The following is a 22,220-nucleotide window of genomic DNA, read 5'->3' on the forward strand; positions in this document are numbered from 1 at the left end:
ATTTCCTATCACTATTTTTCACAAACTTCCTTTTGCTATCCATTATTCCAATGAACTTCCTTTCACACATTGTTACCTAGACTCCTGACTATTACCATAGGCTTACTACCGCAACTCAACTTCCTATAACAAATAGAGTCAAACTTAAACTTCATTTCCTTGGAGAATTTAAAGATTTATTTTTCAATCAAGATATTTATTTGATTGAACATCTTCATGAATGGTAATGCTCAAATTTTAATTGAATGGTGTGGCTATTGTGTCTTGTGGTTGTTATTATCGATAATGAATTAGTGTAAGGATGTGTTTTAGTAATTTTTTTGGTTAGAAATTGTTTGATTACATGTATATTCTTCTTTAGTTTCATTCATTAAAGTGTGAATGCCAATTTGGTTAATTAGAAGCCTCTTAAATTTATTTCTTAGTATTTAATAAACTACATTCATAATCACTTGTCTTATTATGTACATCCCTTGAGCAAATAGATGTTATATCTCTCACTAGTTTACGAATTCTAGATTGACACTCTTAGGGTATTGTGATTCAAATTATGTCTAAAAGAAATCCATTAAGGTAGACCTTAATTTTTCCCTACATTATGTATGAAATATAATTTGTTATCAATCTTTATTTATATATTCATTTTCAACTAGTTATTTCTAGATATTATTTTAATTCTTGTGTGACCATTTTTGCATTTTATAGATGTTGATGAGGTGGCATGCCAAGTTTGGTGGTATTCCTTACATTACTATGGTGCCCTCAACTAGCTTTTCTTTGTTTTAGCAAAAGATGGTATACATTCTTATAATGGATTGGAAAAAAATTATTTCCATTGTTGTAGACATGTTATTTAAACATGATGCTCATCATCAACAAACTGCCTTACATATCACTCCAAAACTCAAGAAAGGTAGGGTTTTAAAGAGTGGATTTGTACTTCTAGCCGTAATTTTATTTATTCAACTCCACACTTTCTCATTTTGGTTTTATATCATTTAAATATGACCAAGTTTCTAATAACAAATCATTCAATATGTTGACAATTAATAGTCTACTATTAGACATTAGCAATCTAATGGATTGTAAAACTCTCCCAAAATTCATAATTAACCCTTAGATATTTTTTAGTGGGGTAATTATGATAAATTAATTTGTATACTACTATTGTACAAAGATAGATACTTAAAGAATATGTGTTATGTCTTGCACTTAAATCCCTTTTTAATCCTATCAAAATAGAGACCCTTGTTTTTGGATTTTTTTGTCTTCTTCAATTGTCATCTTACCCTTTTCCTTGGATTTTACTCTACTATTTTTTTTAGTTTTGGACTTGTTCATTTATTTGGTATTGTATTGTTAGTCATATGGAATTCATTATGTTGATATAACATCTCCATAAAATGTGATCCCTAACCATTTTATTTTTATCTTCCCACATGCTCAATCTTTATCACCATGCTCTAAATGTGTGCTTTTTTTATGAGGAGATTCAATATTTATTTTTTAATTGTGCCGATGAAAATGGAGTGACCACACTTCACATCACTTTAGAGTGGGGAAACAAAAAAATTTCTAACTACATGTTGAATTTAATGCTTTACTTAATCCACTCGAAGGAGGAGGGATGGATGAAGTTATAAATGTGTTAATGAGAAGTTTGTGGGTCATACAATTAGTTGAATTAAAAGATAGAAGAGGATATATGCACCTTTAGATTTATTTATTCATAATCATATGGCTTGACTCTTATGCACTAAGTATTTAATGTTAGCATAAAAGTGATAAACACTAGAGTTGAGTGACATTCTCTAGGCTTAATATGTTGCTTAGTGTGTGTAGTTTAAGGGTAGTAACAAGAATTATTCTTAAATAGTCAACTTATTATCATTTATTGAATCACTCACTTATGTTATGAAAAGATAATTTAAGCCATTGGGGGGATGTGACTAGAAAGATAAGAATAACACTCGTAGAATAAACACCATACACCCTATAGAGATTAAAGTTGTGTTATCTCTAGTTTATCATATCTCTTGTATTCTTATTTTTCTTTGCATCTAAAACTCATTGGTATTTTATAGTTTATTTATTCAACCATACAAATGTAATCGATCTAAAAAATATGACATGATTATGTTTCTACCTAGGTGAGTGATGCAGGCTTTGTAAAATAATTAAATTACTCCAATTTTTCACTAAAATTGTATGATATAGAACTCAAATGTTGATTTTTTGCATAAAAAAAACCTTGAGGTACTAAGATAGTACCAAAAGACATGGAAAAAATTTGTTAAAATAATTTAGTGACCAATTGGGATAGTTTTTTGTACTAAGTGTTAACAAAAAATACAGAGTAATTTTTCAAAATCCTAAAAGAGTGTGTCCAAATTTGATGCATAGGATGACATAAGGCAATATGAATCTTGGAGAGATATTCAATAATCTATTAAAGACCATTAGTGAAGGAAATGGAGAGAGAGATAAAATAAATATATTCAATAATTATTAAACTATATAGGAAAATTATTTATTTTATATTTATTAGAAGGTTGAGAAAATAAATAAATATAATGGAAGTTTGGTTATAAAAAATAATTATAACAAGTATGTAGTAATATTTCTATGGCCAAGCTCAAGCGATCTTCTTATATAAATATAGAAAAATAGAGGACATAAATGAGGGAAGAATTTTGAATAATGTTTTTGGTTAGTGATGTTTTCCACACCAAATCTAGTAGAAAAGTATTTCTACATACTTAAAACAGACTTCTTTTTTAATAAGAAAGTAGCCAAAACAAGAGGGTTGGCCCTTACATAAGACAAACTAGCCTACAACTAGTATATTACCAACCAAACAAAATATTACCCCCTACAACTTCTATCAAACCAAAAACATCATTCAGAGGAGCATAAAAATAAAAACTACCATTCATCCTACTAAGATGAACTGAAACAATACTACTTGAAAGAAAGTTTTTAAACAAAGGTAGAACAACCTTTACCCTAATAGAGTCCAAAAACTAGAAAACTAAAAGACACATAAATAGAGAGAAGAAGACCCTAATTGGGCTTCTTCTCATCCTTCCCTTTGAGGAGGATGTTGGCCCAATCTTCTGCTAGGAAATCAAAAAGCATTTTGGAGTCCTCATGAGTCAAGTCCTCCTCTTGGTTGTCCCTCAACAGGTGTAGTGTAGTGACTACTACATATGTCACCTTGATGGTGAACTTTGATAGAAGTATAACCCTCTCTTCCAGCACCTGCATCCTCTCTTTTAGGTATTTAACCATTAAATTATGGGTCTCCTTGATATGTTCTAGCTTACCACCTAAATTACCCTCCACCATGTCCTTGTCATTATCCTACAAAATTGGGGGGTTAGAAATAATCTTTTCTTTAGGTATCACCCTAGCTAGAGAGGACACCATCATAAGGGAGGGGAATCTTTCCACCATTTTTAGGAACTGATCCTGCATGAGGTCCATCTTACCCATGGTAATGGAAGCAAAGACATGGGTCAACTCTTTGCTCCTCTTATTCTCACCACCCAAGCCTGACATAGAACACTAGTACATTTGAGAACATTTTTCGACCATTATTGGTCAAAATTTTGACCCAATTTTTGACCAAACTTCGACCAAATTCGACCAACCCATTGGTCAGAATTTTTTCGGTCGAAATTTCAACCAACCTTCTAGTTGGTCAAAATTTTGTGCCAGGAATTGGTTGAAATTTTGACAAATGAAGGCAAAAAATTTTGACCAATAAAGGTAGAAATTTTGACCAATGATGGGAAAAAACTTCGAGCAATAAAGGTAGAAATTTTGACCAATGAAGGTCAAAACTTTTGACCAATAAAGGTAGAAATTTTGACCAATGAAGGTCAAAAATTTTGGGAAATTTCGACCAATAAAGGTAGAAATTTTGACCAATGATGGAAAAAAAATTTGTCCAATAAAGGTAGAAATTTCGACCAATGAAGGTCAAAACTTTCGACCAATAAAGGTCAAAACTTTCGACCAATAAAGGTAGATAATTCGACCAATGAAGGTCAAAAATTTTGACCAATGAAGGTAGAAATTTCTACCAATAGGTAGGTATAAAATTCTTTTCAGGAATTCTATAAAACAGTCACATGCCTTGCATATGATATGACATTTTGCATGCATCCTGCACTCTCTCATCCGGCTAATGATGGATTATAGAGAGTGATCTAAAACCATGATGCTAAAAAACACACACAGTCAAATCCAAAACAAACTTGCATTACAAATGGATTGTGGAAATCTGATATTGTTAATTTTGCATGCATGTCTACCAGGACAAATATATGTTTAAGTTGTGATTATCCTGGTAGACATGCATGCAATTTTACCAATATCAGATTTCCACAATCCATTTGTAGTGCAAGTTCATTTTGGATTTGATTTTGTGTTTTTTAGCGTCATGGTTTCAGATCACTCTACATAATCCATCATTAGCTAGATGAGAGAGAGTGTAGGATGCATGCAAAATGTCATATCATACGCAAGGCATGTGAACTGTTTTATAGAATGCCTGAAAAACACTGACAGTAACTAATATGAAAAATATATAATTAGTTATATGATTGAGACAAATCATGTACTAGTGAGTTGGTCAAAATTTCAACCAGAAAAATTTTGACCAATGGGTTGGTCAAATTTGGTCGAAAATTTGATCAATGAAGGTCAAAAAATGAACCCAAATGCACTAGTGCAAGTATGCTCGCCAAGTTGACTCTTTGAGTTCGGTCATCAAGTCACCCCACAAAAGTGCCTCATCAAGGTCAATCTTTAGGTCCACTCATCAAGCTTTCTCACCAAGTCAGCTCACCATGTGACGTCTCTAAGTGGCCTCGCTAAGTCGGCTCGCCAACTTGCCCCACCAAGTTGCCACTTTAAGCCCACTCACCATGTTAGATCGCTAGGCCGACTCCCCAAGTCAGCTTGCCAAGCTGACAATTGAAGTATGCTCACCAATTTGACTCTCTAAGTTCGCTCACCAAGTCTGCCCCCTAAGCCAACTCTCCAGGTCAGCTCACCAAGTCACCCCCACCCAGTCACCTCAATGAGTTGACTCATTAAGTTAGCTCACGAAGTCGACTCACCCAGTGGTTTTACCACCTTGCCACATAGAGTTGCTTCTCTAAGCTTGCTCACCATGTAAACTCACTTGGTCGGCACGCCAAGTTGACACTTTAAGTTTTCTCATCAATTCACCCAACCAAAGCACCTCATCAAGGTCAATCTTTAAGTACACTTAGTAGGTCGGCTCACCAAGTCGCTTCGCTAAGTCACCTCACCAAGTGGCCTTGATAAGTCAGCTCACCAACTTGCACCACCAAGTCACCACTTTAAGTCGACTCATCATATCAGCTTGTTAGGCCGACTCCCATAGTCAGCTCACCAAGCTGACAATTCAAGTACGCTCACCAAGTCAACTCTTTAAGTTCACTCACCAAGTTTTCCCCCTAGGTCAACTCTCTAGGTCAGCCCACCAAGTCACCCCCACCAAGTCACCTCAACGAGTTGACTCTTTAAGTCAGCTCACCAAGTCTACTGTTCAAGTACGCACGCTAGGTCGGCTCGCCAAGCCCACCAAGTCATGTCACCAAGTTGATTGTTTGAGTACACTCACAAAGTTGACTCTTTAAGGTTGGCTCGCCAAGCCAGCCCACCAAGTTGGCTCACCCACATGTCCCACCAAGTCCCCAAGTCTGCTCGCCAAGCCGACAATTCAAGTGCTCTCACCAAGTCAACTCTTTAAGTTTTCTCACCAAGCCCATCCCCTAGGTCAACTCTCCAGGTCAGCTCGCCAAGTCACTCCCACCCAGTCACCTCAATAAGTCAGTACTAAGGGCGATGTTATGTAGATATGAAGCCCGTATTTCAAATCGCATTTGATCAGCGGTCATTCTAGCTTTTTCCTATCATTTGTGACATTAAATATTAGTAAAATTTCATCAAAAAAACTCCAAAGCCACAAAGAAAAGAACATAATAATATGACATCTGTTTCTATATTAACATTAAAATTTACAATATTTAATGTTTACTTCTACTGAAGGTGTCTAAGATGGTGCATCCATATCGCCCTGTGAAAAAATTTAGTAAGTCTTAGAAATTAGCAACAAAATTAAAGTAATAGACTTACCAAAAAAAAATATTAATAATAAAGTAGATTGTATATGTAAATCATTTGTCTTAAGTTAAATATTTAGTGTAACTAATGTGTATATCTAAAAAAAAATTGACATGTTCTACTTAATGTTTATATGTGCACATATGGTTTAGAAAGAAAAATTTGGTCGTACAAGACCCCATCATAGTTGACATTGATCCTAGCTGGACATTTCATTGATCATCATGATCTTCATCCATGTCATCATCATCACCATCATCGTACTTGTCACTTTGATCATCGTCGTCACCACCACCATCTTCTTCGCCATCATCACCATCTTCATCGGCATCATCATCATCTTCATCACCATCATCATCATGACCATCATTGCCATGATCATGATCGTCATCAACATCATCATCATCATTATCACCATTATCGTCAGCATGACCAAAATCATCACCATCTTCTTCATCTTCACCACTGGGTAACTGTTGTTCCTGATAATCATTTACTTCCTCTTCTGCTTCTTCAATTTCTTCTTCTTCGATCACATTATACTTTATCGGCCTTCCTCTTGGGTCATGTCTAACAAAAAATGACCAACCTAGTTTCTGTGGAACACCAAAATAAAACACTTTCTTGCACTGGCTTGGAAGAACATAGGGCTCATCTCCAACTAGCTCAAATGACCTTGTATTAATCATAGTAAATCCACTATCATGTTCAATAATAGTCCTATCAGGATCATTTCGATTCAGTCGTAACTTGAACCATTTGACGACAAATAGAACTATTTTGAATGAATTAAAGTCGCACTCAAGTATATCATCCAAAATGCCATAGTATCAATTTTCAAATCATTGAGGATGTATGTCAGTTCTAGATGAATTATTGGTGACCGCAAAGATAGCACTTATCTTGAAATCACATGTTTTCTTCGTTTCATCTGACTTTTTTGTGCGGAATTTATAGCCATGTACATAGCTTTGTGGTGTTTGACCTACAATTATTCAAACATGTCAAGATTATTTGCATCGATCTTTGAGTTGATATTAAACTTATGTGTGATGATTAGTAATCTTATGCATACCTTTGTATCTCTTAAGCCATATATTAGATCAAGTACCATTTGTGTAACATTGGGATCTCCATTACGATGAGCTTCTTTAACGAACGATACAACACCATCCCATGTTAATGAGAAACCATTTTCTTAAGACTGCTTAATCCATACCATCATCCAATCAAGATTGTTTGCAATATACAAGTCTAGTGCATCCCACTCACGACCAACTATAAAGAAGACAATTACAGTAGTTAGAAACAACTTATATATATTGATGATGAATAATAATTATTAAACTACAAAAAAAAAAACTTATAATTACCTCTCACCCTCCTCAATCTACCTTTCCCCCTCAGGTACTCCTCTTCGAATTTGTCATTAGAGTTGGGATCCCAAATGCGATCTACATGGATATCTGCTGCAAACTTTGGAAGATATTCAGTAATGTACACCATGGTCTAGTATATCATATATCCCTCTATCATAGAACCCTCAGGACGTGCTCTTTGTCGAACCAAGCCCTTCATAAATTTTAAGTGCCTCTCAACCATCCACATTGATCTAGCTTGTACAGGTCCACACAATTCAATCTCCTCAACTTGATGTATGAGGTAGTGTTCTTGAGCATTGAAAAAGGTTGGAGGTAAACACTTTTGCATTTCACACATAAGCTGTGGAATTTTTCTCTTCCAATATTTTATATTTTTTTTGTCAATTTCTTTAGATGATAACCACCTAAAAGAGATTCAACACACAAAACCACATAAACAAAATTTCAAATAAAATTATACAATAGATTTAAGAGAAAGCTACAAATCTAAGAAAAAAACACTTCTAACCTCGTGTATTTTCCAAGATCATATATAACTTGTTTAATACTATTGTCAAACTATTGTGGAAGGGATAGAGGTAGGATGAACTGCAATCATTAAAAATGATCATTTCAATATATTATTAAATAATGCAATAGGTAGTACATTCAATCTTACAAATATACTGTAAATAGAGAACATGACTTACCTTGACAAAGGTATGCCAATCATGTGTTTTCAACCCAGGCCCAAAATCACCTTTCTTTGATAGAAGAGTGCTTATATTTGCAGCAAATTCTGTTGCAAATTTTGTTTTTTTATGACTTCTTTTAATGCATCACTCTATTGCTCCGTTAATAACCAAGGAAGGGCGCTTGTATTTATGCAGTCTCCATTGCTATTTGATTCAATGGAAGCTTTTAGTGCATGATTGGATTCATGAATGTCGGTACAAATTTTGGCAATTTGTTCTCTATCACACCTTCCATCCAACTATTTCCATAGTGTCTCTGTTACATTCTTTCCAATATGCATAGCATCAAACAAATGCGCAATTGGGAGATCGTTGTAGTACGGTAACCTACTAAATTGAGTAGGATAACTTTTCATTCCTCTAGAAAGTTGGTCATTGATCCCTTGATGACCTTCACAAGCATCAATTACAACGTTAGTAAATATAAGACAATATCAAAATACAAATTTTAAACTTTGGACGACAAATTGGATATTACCTCGACAATTTAGTCGATCATATTCCAACTTCCATAAATGAGGTGTCATTCTTCGTGGCCTTGATGATGTCTCTTCTTTCCCATTGAAAAGATGTTTTTCGGCAATTCGATACCTATGATTATTGTGGAGAAAGTGTCTAAACTCATCAAACACCTGCTTTCTTAAAGTTCTCAAATGACGAGATTTCATCTTCGAACCACAAACTGGACATGCAAATTTTCCCTTTGTCTGAAGACCTATAAGATCATGTAGAAGTGTTGATCATGTACAATTATCATGCGCAACTTAAACATTTGATAGTAATGTGTAAGCACTAGAACAGACCAAAAATATGTGATATTAACAATATAACATACCACAAAAATGAGTTAACCCAGGGGCATCATGTATTGTCCATACAAGCATTGCATGGAATTGAAATTGTCAATGTCCTATCGGTCTAGAGATGTCATACATAGTGATGCCATTCCATAACTTCAACAACTCGTCAATTAGGGGTTCAATATACATGTTCATATCTTTCACTTGGTATTTACCTAGCAATTGAATGAACATAAACATTACATTATTATTATGACCATTTTCATGCACTATTTATAAATTAATTTAGATAACTATAAAATGATAAAAATACCTGGCACAATCATTGACAACATTATGTGCCCCCTCTTTATGGACATCCAAGGAGGAATGTTATTATTAATAACAAAAATAGGCCACACTGATTAAAAAGATCTCATATCTCCATATGGATTGACATCGTCCGCTGCCAATGAAAGCTTCAAATTATGAGGTTCTTCTTTAAAGTGTGACCATGTTTCTTCTATCTCTTTAAATGCAAAACCATCGGCAAGAATTCGCATAATGTCATCTTGACTTCTATTGCGTGCATGGTAATCCATAAATTGTGCCAAGGTAGCACACCTGAATAATCGTTGAAGATGTGGAATAATGGGAATGTACCGAAGAACCTTGTGAGGCACTTTTTTTGTTATTTGATCTGACCGATATCTACTACTATGACAATCAGGGCATTCTGCTGCAAATTCATATTGTTTATGATATAGAATGTGATCATTGGGACATGCATGTATTGTTTGATACTTCATTCCAATCTAATCCATAATTTTAGATAATTCTCAGTACGAACGAGGCAAAATGTTTGATGGTGGTAACAAAAACTCACTAATCAACCTACAACAACAAATATGCATTGTTAATACAATGAATAGTAATTGTATGCTAACATTGAAGATGACAAAAATGACATACCTTAGCATACGTGACATTGCTACATTGGATATACCATTCATAACCTTTAAGTTCACCAACAACACTATAGTCGAGAGTAGAGTTGTTTGGGAGCCTTCGTATAAGGGCTCGTGTGCCTTCTCAAGTAAAGGTATATCAAGACCATCTTCATCATCATTATTAGATTCACTAGTACCATCATTGTGAGCCTCTTCATCACCTGCCCCAATACCATCTTCTTCAATCATGTCCTCTGGCACATTATCATCTTCTTCCATGAGAGTGTTATCCTCAGCTTGGATATTCACACCTCCATGTTCCTCCAGTAGGAAATCCACATCCAACAATGGATGAAAATCGTGGCCCCCTTCAACATGACCATGTTGCCTACAATGACTCTGGGCTATTGTGATTAGAATTCTTTGAGTCTTTAAGCCTTTACACTTCTTGCAAGGACAATAAAATTTATTAGGTTTTCTTCAAAACTGAGCCCACAATGCAGCCATTGTTTCATTTTGTTCAGCATTCATATTGTCAAGCGTGGTCTTTCTTCACAGGAAAATATATCTGCAAATAAATTGGCAAATATTGTAGTTTGATGTGCACCAATATGAGGAATTAGAAGATAAGGAATCACATTAAGAAGTCAAATGATATGAAGGTATCATGTCGATACTAGTGATAAATTAATTCAATCAAATAAAACATATTCATATGGAATTATTGACTAAGACCACTCTTAAAGAGGAGAGATCCACTTTTAGAGTAGGCCTCTGGTGTTCATTATTTACCTTAACATCCTAGTAGGTGCTTCCAGGTCTACCAAGACACAAACAAATATGTTGCTATGCATCCTCTTTTGAATCTAGAAATTTTGTATGAACCTAAGATCCATGATTGTTATTATGAAAAAAATGATGGAACAATGTGGAAGCATTGAGAAAACATTTTAACTTAGCTTCTTCCCCAAAAATCTCACATTGGACCTCAAATGAAGTTTTAAAAATGTCCTCTAAAACAAATATTTGTACAAAAATAAATTAAAAAATGAAAATTTTTTCATTTAAGTGAAATGATATCGCTATAACATAAATGCCTCATAAAGTCCATTTACCACTTTGTTAGGGTATTGAGTGCAAAGATGGCTTCAAAGGAAGAACTTGATGATTCAAGGTTCATCCAAAATATTAAGAAGAAGAAAATCTACTTGGATAACATTTCGAGTTAAGAGAATGAGGGGAGTGGCGAAGGCTTAAGCAAGTCTCCATACAGCAAAGGTAAGGCAATGGCTGCACCAAATGAAGGTGACTTTAGATCAACTGAACCATATGCCAATTGGCTTACCCTTGAAGAAGGCTCATACATTGAAGATGGAACCAGTAAGCATACAGATTTCATAGATGAGGCCAATGCTATAGAAAATAGAGGGGAGGCTTCATCAAGAAGTGATGATGGATCAAACAAAAGAGTAGAAGGAAGGGAAGAATTTTTTTTTCCATGTCATATTCTAGAGGAAATCTTGACCTTGATATTTTTCAAACTTCCTCTCCACACTGTTCCAAATGCAAATAGTTTCTACTTCATAGCAATGTACTATCTTTGGATCTGCTTACTTTCACAATCTATGGGAGTAGGGAAATGCACAAAGGTGGCTGGTGATGGAACTTTATGACAAAACCATTAGATCTTCCAAAGGTCTTGTTTTCTATGATGTCAATAGAAGACGAAGGTACAAGCATATATTTAATGAAGACTAGAGATGTAGTGACTTGCAGTGGTGTCTAAGAGCTGGAGATGGAGGCCTCTTGGTGTATAGCTGTAAGAGAAATTGGAACCTTCAAGTGGTCAATTTGCTAACTATGCAGTCCCATTATATTGAAGATGTAAGACTGAACAGAGAAACCAAACTTTCATATTACATAAAATATTATAATGATGATGTGGTTGTTCATCTCAACTGTGATCCCAAGACAAAAACCTATCAGGTAACCCTTATAATTGGAAATCTTTACCTTGTCAGAAGTAAGAAATTTTTTGTTCTGATTTATAAATCTGTGAATAAGAGAAGGGAAATAAGAGATGCTCCCTTCGAGAAAAGAAGGTCTTATGACTATATGCCAATTGGCTTTTTACAAGTATTTTCATGCAGAACCAGAAAATATATTGGGTTTCTAAAGATGGGACATATGTCTTTGTCTGTGATTTGAATAGAGATGGCAATATCAAGTATCTCTGGGTTCTACTGAGGATGCAAGGTAAACTGCATCAGATCTTGGGAATTTTAATGTACAATGGTAGAATTATAATGGTTTGTAGTGGTGAGACACGATATCCAAATACTCTTATTTTTAATGAGCTTGATGAGCTTGGGGAGATCTGGAGATTTAAATATGAACTAACTGTAGCTTCCAAAATTTTGTTTTCTGGAATAACTGTTGTAAATCTGTTAGCACTATCAACTTGATCTATGGCTAATACTTCTTTAGAACTCTCATTCTACTCTCATTTTAGTGAAGCAACATAAATCCCTCTAAGCTTGGCCTTCAGCGCTACTTAAATAATAGAAGATAATGGTTCATATTATTATATGCAAAATTGGTCATTGGTCAAGCTCCACACATTATTATTGCACCCTCATCATAGTCACCACATCAACAACACCTTTGATTTTTGAAAATACTTCTCAAATAGAGGAGTAACTGTATTGTAGATTTTGTACAGTATCACAGAAAATTTCTAAATGCACTTATGTAGGGCCAACTTTCATGCAACATAAAATGAAGTAATGTGTAACTCGTTGTCTTGGATTCTATCATCAAGATATAGAGTTAGAATAGAAGAATTTTTTTACATCAACATTTCAAATCCCATTTTGTCATTAGTATAATATAGAGTCAGAGATAAACATTTCTAGATTGACATTTTAAATCACATTCTATCGTCAGTATAACAGAGAGTTAAGGGAGAAGAATTTTTTTGCATTGACATTTCAAATCAGATGCTTGTATTGCACTGGCATAAATTGAGAATTCATCATCAGAATAATAGAGAGCTTGAAAAGAAGATATGTTTTTTAATAACTATCTAAAGCCCTATTATTTAAGATCATTGAAACTATTATTTAAGCTTTGTTTTGGGCTCTATAAGCTAATCCTCTATGAATTATAAAAACTTACTTTGGGCAGCTCTAAGATGGTTTAATTGAGTTGATTTTAAATCCCATCCATCATAATATTATCAGGCTGTTTGGAAGCCATGAAATGTGCAGATTTAATGTTGTTAAGTAGAGAATAAATGGTATGTGATGATGTAAGTTTCATTAAACTTTAAATGCAAGAATATTTGGTATTAAAAGAAGATCATCAAGCTCTGCATTATCTAATTTTATTTGAGGTTTTCTTATCCATTTTCAGACTTAACAAACAATTAAGTTGTTTTATGTGAAAAAGAACTCAAGGAATTGAATTTGCATTGGTAAGCTGATTCAAACTATAAATGATTCATGTCTGAGTATGCAGATTGGTGTACAGTGGATGGTATAGAATGTGCTATATGAACAGTACAAAATTTAGCACCAACTCACCAAGAGGATCAACTCCTAGAGAGAACAAACCCTCTTTGGAACACCATCTTCAACCACATGAGACACCAACCTCACTTCAAATACCAACTTCAAAAATATACACAGAGAAACATAAATAGTAGTTGAAATCTTGTAACTAGCACTATATATATGTTGTCAAGGACTTATATCCACAAAAACTTTATTCACTTTTCTTAAGAAGTGACGATCATACCAAAATGAATGGTCATGCTTAATGATTTCTTTTTTGATTTCACACCAATCTATCTCTCATCTACACATGTCCTTCAAAATGAGACCTAATCTTATATTTTCATCTACACATGTTTTTCAATAAGAGTGTAGAGGTGGTAGACACACTTGATATTTTGGCAATAAAAGTTGAGGTTACTCCTCAACCTCACAAGGTTACAAGGAGATCAGACTCCTCCTACTGCTAAGCTAGAAAAACTAGCTAAATAGGGACCTACAAGAGCTAGAAGGAAGAAGGCAAAGGCATAATGATACAGGGGCATCCAGAGATTCCAATTATTTTCAAGATCTGGGATTCTAATGCACTTTAAATGATTATTTTAATAATGTTGGGATGAGTCTTAGTTTTATATAGTTAATTTAATGATGTAATTGGGGGTTATAAGTTAAGAGTTTTGAATAAACTCCAAGATACTTTACTAGTATCTTTAATATATTTAGAATTATAATGAGTCGGGTGTGGGAAGTTAAAAGTCAGTTTTAAGAATTAGTTATTGGTTTACCTTCTTTTGAATATCTTTAGATATATGTAATTAAAGAAACTCGAGAGGAATATATATAATTTTTCTGAATAGTAGTAGTATGAGAAGATTTGAGAATCAAGGAAAGTGGAGAAACAATGTAATCAGGAATGGAATAATGGTAGAATTTAATTCTATTCAGATCTTTTGTTTCTTCATTGTTCTTATGCACATTTCTATGTTCTTAAATTTTTGAATCATCATAGATGGAGTAAAAAAATTTTATGGAACTATATTGTATTCAAAACCTGCGCTAATTGCTATTTGGTTTGAAGATACTAAAGCTATCTATAATTTCTCTGTTCTTACCTTGGTGGCTGGTCATGATGAGTATGAAATGGTTTAACAATAGTTTAAAAGAGAGTTGTGATTGAAGTCATCACCAATTACAATACAATTTCAAAGATCTCAATTTTTTTTTGCTCCAAGTCAATTCTTGGTATTGGTTATTGGTTTCAAGAAGTTAAATGTTTGAATATGAAATTGGGGTATGCTTTATGATACCGGTTCCTTTTTCAAGATTTGGTTTTAGTTCTACATCGGATTTAAATAGTCCCAATTTGGGAACAACAACAGTCTAGGTTGATTTGAGATCATAAGAGTGTTGTTATCTAATGAAAGAGGATTCTCTACACATATTAAAAGAGACAAAACCCATGACTACACTGGCAAGGGTCTGTAACTTTATCAGCATTAAGTGATCTAGCATGAATGCCACCAGCATCAATGTGAAGAGGTTCAAACTTGTGAGCACATTGGATAAACAAGGGTAAAATTGATGTAGATAAGTTTTATTTGTGAATAGAATCTGTATTGAAGAAAATGGGGTACATAATTGTTGTATCAGTTTACACAAACTCTAGCATAGTTTTAATTTTCTGAATTATTTTGAACTGTCTCTTTCCTATAATTTTTCCATTCTTTCACCCATTGGCTAAATGGTTTCTTGAAGACTCTACAAGCTTAATTTTTATGAAAACAATTAAAAGCGAAACATAGGGAAAAGAGGCACTGAATAATTGAGGAGCTATAGTCAAAAGAGAAGCCAATATAGTAGGGCCACTAGTATCACAATTTCTTGAAGGCTTGTTCAAACTGGCAGATTCTCATTTTATGGATAAGTGTTGAATAGAAATTATTATGTAATTGTGAGAAGCAAAGAATCCATTATCAACTATCTCAATAGCTTTTTTCATTATATTCAATATCTTATATATGGATCGATTATATTGTCTTGAGTCAGTTAGTGAACACTAACTAATCGTGACCTTTCACTATTAAGAGTCATGACCGATCCAAAAGTTGCTATTGAATATATATATAGCTTTCGGTGATGGGAAGATACACATCGAAATCAATAAATGTGATATACTTCCTACAGTTCGAAGATCATCATATTGTAGAACAATACTTATCATCTTAATTAACTATCCCATTTTAACAATATCTGTATTCAATTGTGTAGTTTTTTGAGTCAAACTCATTGACCCATGTTTCATGAATAATGGTTCACAAGAACCCATCTCTCAAGAGAATGAGTGGAACACTCACCCTATTTTATCTAGGTGATTCTCATTGGGGTGAATCATTTGGCCTTCCTGGGTGAGGTTTGGTGCTTCACCCTTGTGAGCATCACCTAGATGAAATGAGTGCTACTACTGAGCATTCATTTCATTCACATGAGAGATGGGTCCTTGTGAACCACTACTCATGAAACATGGTCATCAAGTTTGACTTGAAAACTACAATGTTGAATCCTAATAGCAATATCACAATTTGACTTGTTGTGGAAAATATTTCTTACTTATCTATATGCTAGTTGATTTGACAACATTCTTATGTCTCCCTTGCATCTCACCACAAAGGCTACTGTGATATTTGAAACATGGATTTCAATGTTGGATTGGTCGCAACGAAGTACATTTTCTTTAGGTAACATCTCAGATCAACACATAAAGGTCTTCAAGACAGAATGTGGAGTTTTTATATATGCCATGATGATGGCTGTATGGAATGAATTCTCGAAAACTCATAGAGGAATCAAGTTAACATTGATACAAGGCTGAGATAAGCTCAATTGTTTAATTCCTCTTTTGCTAGATCTAGATGATTATAAAGATATCATCAAAACCATGGGGAAAGTAATTTATTAAATGGCTTTTTTGGGAGGGCTAGACTAGATATTGATTGATGCATTCCTAGAAATGGCTTTGCCATCCCAATTACAGCCTTGCTGATCAGCAATGGTGTAGTAGTTCACTTGTGGGTACCCTTACCCTCAACTAGTGATTGAGTGATGCAAGAGATTTGTTTCTCACACGAAAACCTAAATGCAAATTAAACATACATTTCATTTTATTGATAACAATCTTGCAAATCAGTTGCATCAAATAAAAGCTTATAAATCTGCAATAAAATTACAAATTTAGCCTCACATGGTCCTCTCACAATTCATGTATTTCTCTTCATTTTCTTCCGAACTGTATACAGCCATCTTCCTTCAAATTTGCATCGTCTCTCCCTCTATGTTGGCATTCTAATTAATATTTTATTGATGTTTTAATGAATAGATTTTAAGAATTGCTCCCATACTTTTATTTTCCACTTGTCACCTTCCTTTCCCTTAGCTTCTTTCCTTTTTAAAGAATTCTATGTTTAACTTTTTCAATTATATACAATTTGATGTTTGAAGATAATAATAAGCAGCACATTTCTGAAATGAGTTAATTTTTTGAAAGGATGATTTAACTCATTTATGGGCTCTCAAAGTAAATTTTGGACCATTGTCAAATTCAATCACCCAAATGTCTTTATGCAATGTAAATATGATGCATAAAGGAGTAAGATCCAATGATTTAATTGCTACAATCTTTTTATTATCATACCAGAATAATTTGATCAAATTGGTGTTTTGGAATTGTGCAATTACATGTCAGAAAGTAACTTTTGATGCCTTTTTTTCTTGAAAGCTCTGCTTTTCTGAAAATTGAAATCTAGCCAAGATAAGTGAAATAACATCATCATGCTTCCCTCAAACGATTTTTGCGCTAGCCTTTTATTAATTTTGAATTTTAAAATTCTTGTAAAATTGTTGGCACGAACTACTGGCTTTAAGTTCTCCCAAATGGTGAGATATGGCTTCAAACCTTTTCCACATTATTCAAGAATATCCATATAAAATATTTTAACCCTATCCTCATAGGTTTTCTAAAGTCTCTGCAAAAACTACTTGTGAAGCATAAAAAACTACATTAAGATAGAAACTCCATTTTATTCATTTTTGATAAATTCAAAGATTACCTGATGCTGAGAAATGGCAAGAATACAAAACTGAGATAAAATTACCAATATATTTTCTTCATTGATGTGGGATCACCTATCGATCTGTATGCTCCCGCATCACTGAGTAGAAAGGAATAGTCAAAATAAGGCTTTTGTGGTAATGGTTTTTTTTCGGTAGACCGGACAAGAACAATGGTTGGAATAAACCTCAATCATAGACAACTTATTATTAGAAATACTATAGATGTTAATCTAGCTGTATTGTTATAGGAATTGGTCATGGCCAATTTTATATTCCTGTGGCCACACCAATTTTGTAATCTTTATACTTGCTTAGAGATTGCATTTATGCAAATGCAAAATATGTATTATTTACCAAAAGTGGGATTTTTTTTGAAAAATATGCACTTATAAAAATAGTGCCAAAAAAATGAGTCTCAAATTATTCTTCTCCAAGTTTTGCTAATCCAAAGCATCAAACTCTTAGTTGGGGAATCCACCATCAAATCTAGCAAAACCTTTCATGCCAATCCAAAGCATCAAATCCATAGTTTGGGAATCCACCATGAAGCTAGCCAATGGCTAGAAGATCACAGCTTAAAATAGAGGTGTCTAGCAGTGAAAAGAAAACTCCCAAACCAATAAATAGAACATCCACGCAAGGCATGTAAGGTGGGAGCCACTGAGGAAAATTATATGTTACGAATTCCAATCACATTGAAGATGATGTGCTGAACAACAAAAAAGAGGAGATATAACAGAGATAGAACCTTACTATTCCAGCAGAGGTTGCACTAAAGCTGCCAAACATGGCACGTAATCTTCAAACCCTTCCTTTGCATGTAATGGCACCACAAAATGCAGTATCCGACCAACATTAACCACACAGCCTTTCTTCCGATTACACAAGTCTGAAATTAGGGTGCGGCAAAGACTTCTTTTTAACTTTGGGAAAGTGTAAGTCCGTGTTGGTCGAAATTTTGACCAACATGGGCTTCTAGTTAAAAAATTTATATACATTGGCACGACAAAGACCATGGTTTTACTTTTGGTAAAGTGTAAGTTCATGTTGGTCAAAATTTTGACCAACACGGGCTTCTAGTTAAAAAAATTGTATACATTGCCTGCATAAAACAACCAATTTGACCCCATTTTTTAGATGGTCAAAAATTTTGGTCTAAAAATGGGGTCAAATGTACTAGTGGAAGAGTCTAAAATCTCCACCTCCTTATCCTACTCATTCCCCAAGCCATAGTTTGACGTATTTTGTTTCACTCTTTATTTAGGGTGGACCATCTCTTCAAAATCTGAATCCTCCATCTACAAATTCGTAGACCTCATTTTTCTTTTGGCATTCATTTTTTCTATTCTTCCAAATCTACATCTTCCACATCTAACCTCTTCTTTTGAATTCTCCAATTCCTTCTCCTTTCCTTTCTCTATTTTCACTTTTTTACCAAGAGGGTTAATTTCCCTCTCCTTATGGGACCCACTTGGAGATAGTAGGGGGTAGGGACTCTAGGGCTAGTAATTCTCAAAGGGATATGGTAGGGGCAGGGGTTATGAAGAGTTGAGAAATCTACCTCCACAATTCTATGGGGCAACAAGGCCAAATGGAATTAGTAAAGGAAGAACATCAAACCCTAGTGAAGGATTGTAAAACTAACCCCCCTTTTCATCTTTTCCTTAGCATTATCAATAATATCAACTAATTCATGTAACATGAAGAAAGGAATAGAAATATAATCACAATTATGGAAATGATTTAGGAGGGGAAAATGGTAATACTAGCACACACCATACCTCCCTTCTAGGATGAGATACCTCATCAACACCAAGCAAACTTCATTCCATGGCTTTGGAAGCTTTTCAAGAAAGAGCCACCGTGATGGTGAATGGGTTCTTCATCCTCCTGAAAGAAGCTATTTAGACTGGTTGTCTGTAACCTTGGTCACCTTCTATCATTTCCTCCCTTTCATCACAAGATCAATCACCAAAGAAATAATTTCCTCCAAAACCTAAAATGTAATACCATTAACTGTCACCTTTCTATCATCCTAGGAATTCACAAATTGCTAAGATCAACTCTCATCAAAATCATTTAGTGCCTCCATGAATGGGGCCATTCCCCCTCCTTAAGAATATACTAGGTTAGGGGTTTATGAGTGTTTTCTTCAATCATCAAAGGCTCAATCTACAACAAATTTCCCCCTATTGCAAAACCCTTCACAATTTTCACACCTTTTAGAGCTCTAGACCAAAGGCAAATTTTAAAAACATAGTCACATTTATGCAAAAAAATAAGTTGCACAAAATACTCATAAAAGCCTTTACTGTCATGAATACCCCTATCACTTCTCAAATTCGTTATTATATGCCAACTTTCATTTCTCCTATACCACTCAATATCATCATCTCCAAGAAGTCAAAGCATTTTGAACTTTGAATTATTACTTGGCATCTAGTATGAAATTATGATAAAGTAAATCATAAAATATACACTCGAATTGTACTTCGATTTACTTTCTCTTTTGAACAACATGAATTTATTATTGGAAGTACCCTTACCATCATTTCCTATCATCTTTCCATAATGAACTAACCCCATTAATTGGCTCAGCACTAGGTTCTCACTAAGAACCAAAAAATATTTCCAAGTAGACCCAATCATGGGAAATTGTCTTTATTCACTAAAATTCTAACCAAATTTGGTAACACTCCAATTTCTCTCTAGCAATGTAAGCCATGCACTCTCAAACCCAGCGACATCATCATGTCTATCACCATGTTACCCTCACAGTAAATATGTTGCAAGTCGTATCTTTTTAGGATAGTTAATAAATGCCAAATTTATTTAATTACACTTTTCTCTACTCAAACATATTTTATGTTGCCTTTTACTATTTCTACTACTATCTTTGACTCTCCTTCAATATTCACATTCTCCCATCCCACACCAATAACCAATTTCAAGCCCTAAAGGAGAGCCATAGGCTCTGCAACATTATTTGAGACTTTCCCTAGATTACTGACATAGGCCAACAATATTTTATCAATACTATCTCTATCCATACCCCCTCCTGGCAAACCCTCCCTTCTCGTCACTTCATTAAAGCTAAGTTATAATCCTTAAGACCAATACACACTTGTTATGGTCCTTGAGACCTTTTGACAATAGATTTCCTTTTTGAGTTAGCATCCCCTAATTTCATATTGATAGTTACCTTGGACATTACTTACAATAACTACCCTTGTGTTAACTCAATAAATATGGGATTTTAATAGTGGATTTATCCATTTAGACAAGGAAAAAAAATTATTAAACCCCACATTTTCTTATTTTAAATTTTTATTATTTAAGGTGATCATTATTTTGAAAAATAATTCATTCAAGATGTTGACCACTGTATACTAGAAAATTAGACCCCCAATAACTTATATATATCTTGTAATCACTAGACTTGTGAGACTCTTCCCAACATTCATGTTGAGGGTTGGAGATCAACCTGTTAGCCCCTTTTCAAGGATGTATAAATGTTTTGAGCAAAATGATAAAATTGTGTTTATGATTGGACATTACTAGTTATTTCATTGTAGCCACATTCTAATTTCTCTAAGTGTTGAAAATAATCCTAAGATTAGAAACCCTTTCCTTTGTTATATATTCACTTTATTTTTTGTGACTAAAAAAGGGGTCACTTCATCGTAGGAAAGGGGACTTTGTTATTACCTAGCAAAATAATTGATTTATTTTAAGTCCATAACCTTTCTCTAATTTTTTTCCTAAGGTAACATGTAGGTCTTTTCATGGGAGGGGTTCATTTATTTTCCTAGGCAAGTGTCTTTTAAGGTTGGGTATTTGAAGATCCTATAAAATGCCTCATCTGGGTCCACTTGTGTTTCCTAGAATTTTTTTTTATTTTCCTTAACCACATGGCTTTACACCATTTCTCAAAATATTAATTAGAAAATGAGTGGACCCACCACATATCCTATTTCTTGATCGTTAATCAGAGGAGATTTGACTATTATCACATTGTCATTATGAAAAGGTGCATAATGCTTATCCATCACGATAACCCAAATGAAAGACATGTATACTTGAAGGCTTCTATACCTACAATCATATTTGGTTAGACCAAAGAACATTCAATGGTGTTCATTATATTCTTATCAAAATATACTAGGAAGTTATTCAATGCAACATGGTGATGCATATCCAAGGTTGGACCAAATGAGGAACAAAGAAGAATAGTTTAATCTGTGTTTCAATGAGCACCACCTATCAAAATCTCACAAAGTAAGATGGGCTACAATAAGCATGTAGGAGCATGAATCTAGACAATCCAATCTCAATTGATCCAATGGTTGTCATGTTATCTCTATTGAGACCTGCAAATCTTTCATCCATCACAAAAACACAAGAATGTGATGTGTATCTAGTGGTAGGACAACTTATTAGAGCATAGTAACTGGGAGATTGCTCTAGTATCATCATATCTTGGTTAATCCAATAGTTATCACTTTCTTTCTATAAAAATCCATAAGGTACTTAGTCATCATGATAACACAAC

The sequence above is a fragment of the Cupressus sempervirens genome, chromosome 5 (genome assembly GCF_028749045.1).
Source record: "Cupressus sempervirens isolate cs-2001-9-10 chromosome 5, ASM2874904v1, whole genome shotgun sequence".
NCBI classification, from domain to species: domain Eukaryota; kingdom Viridiplantae; phylum Streptophyta; class Pinopsida; order Cupressales; family Cupressaceae; genus Cupressus; species Cupressus sempervirens.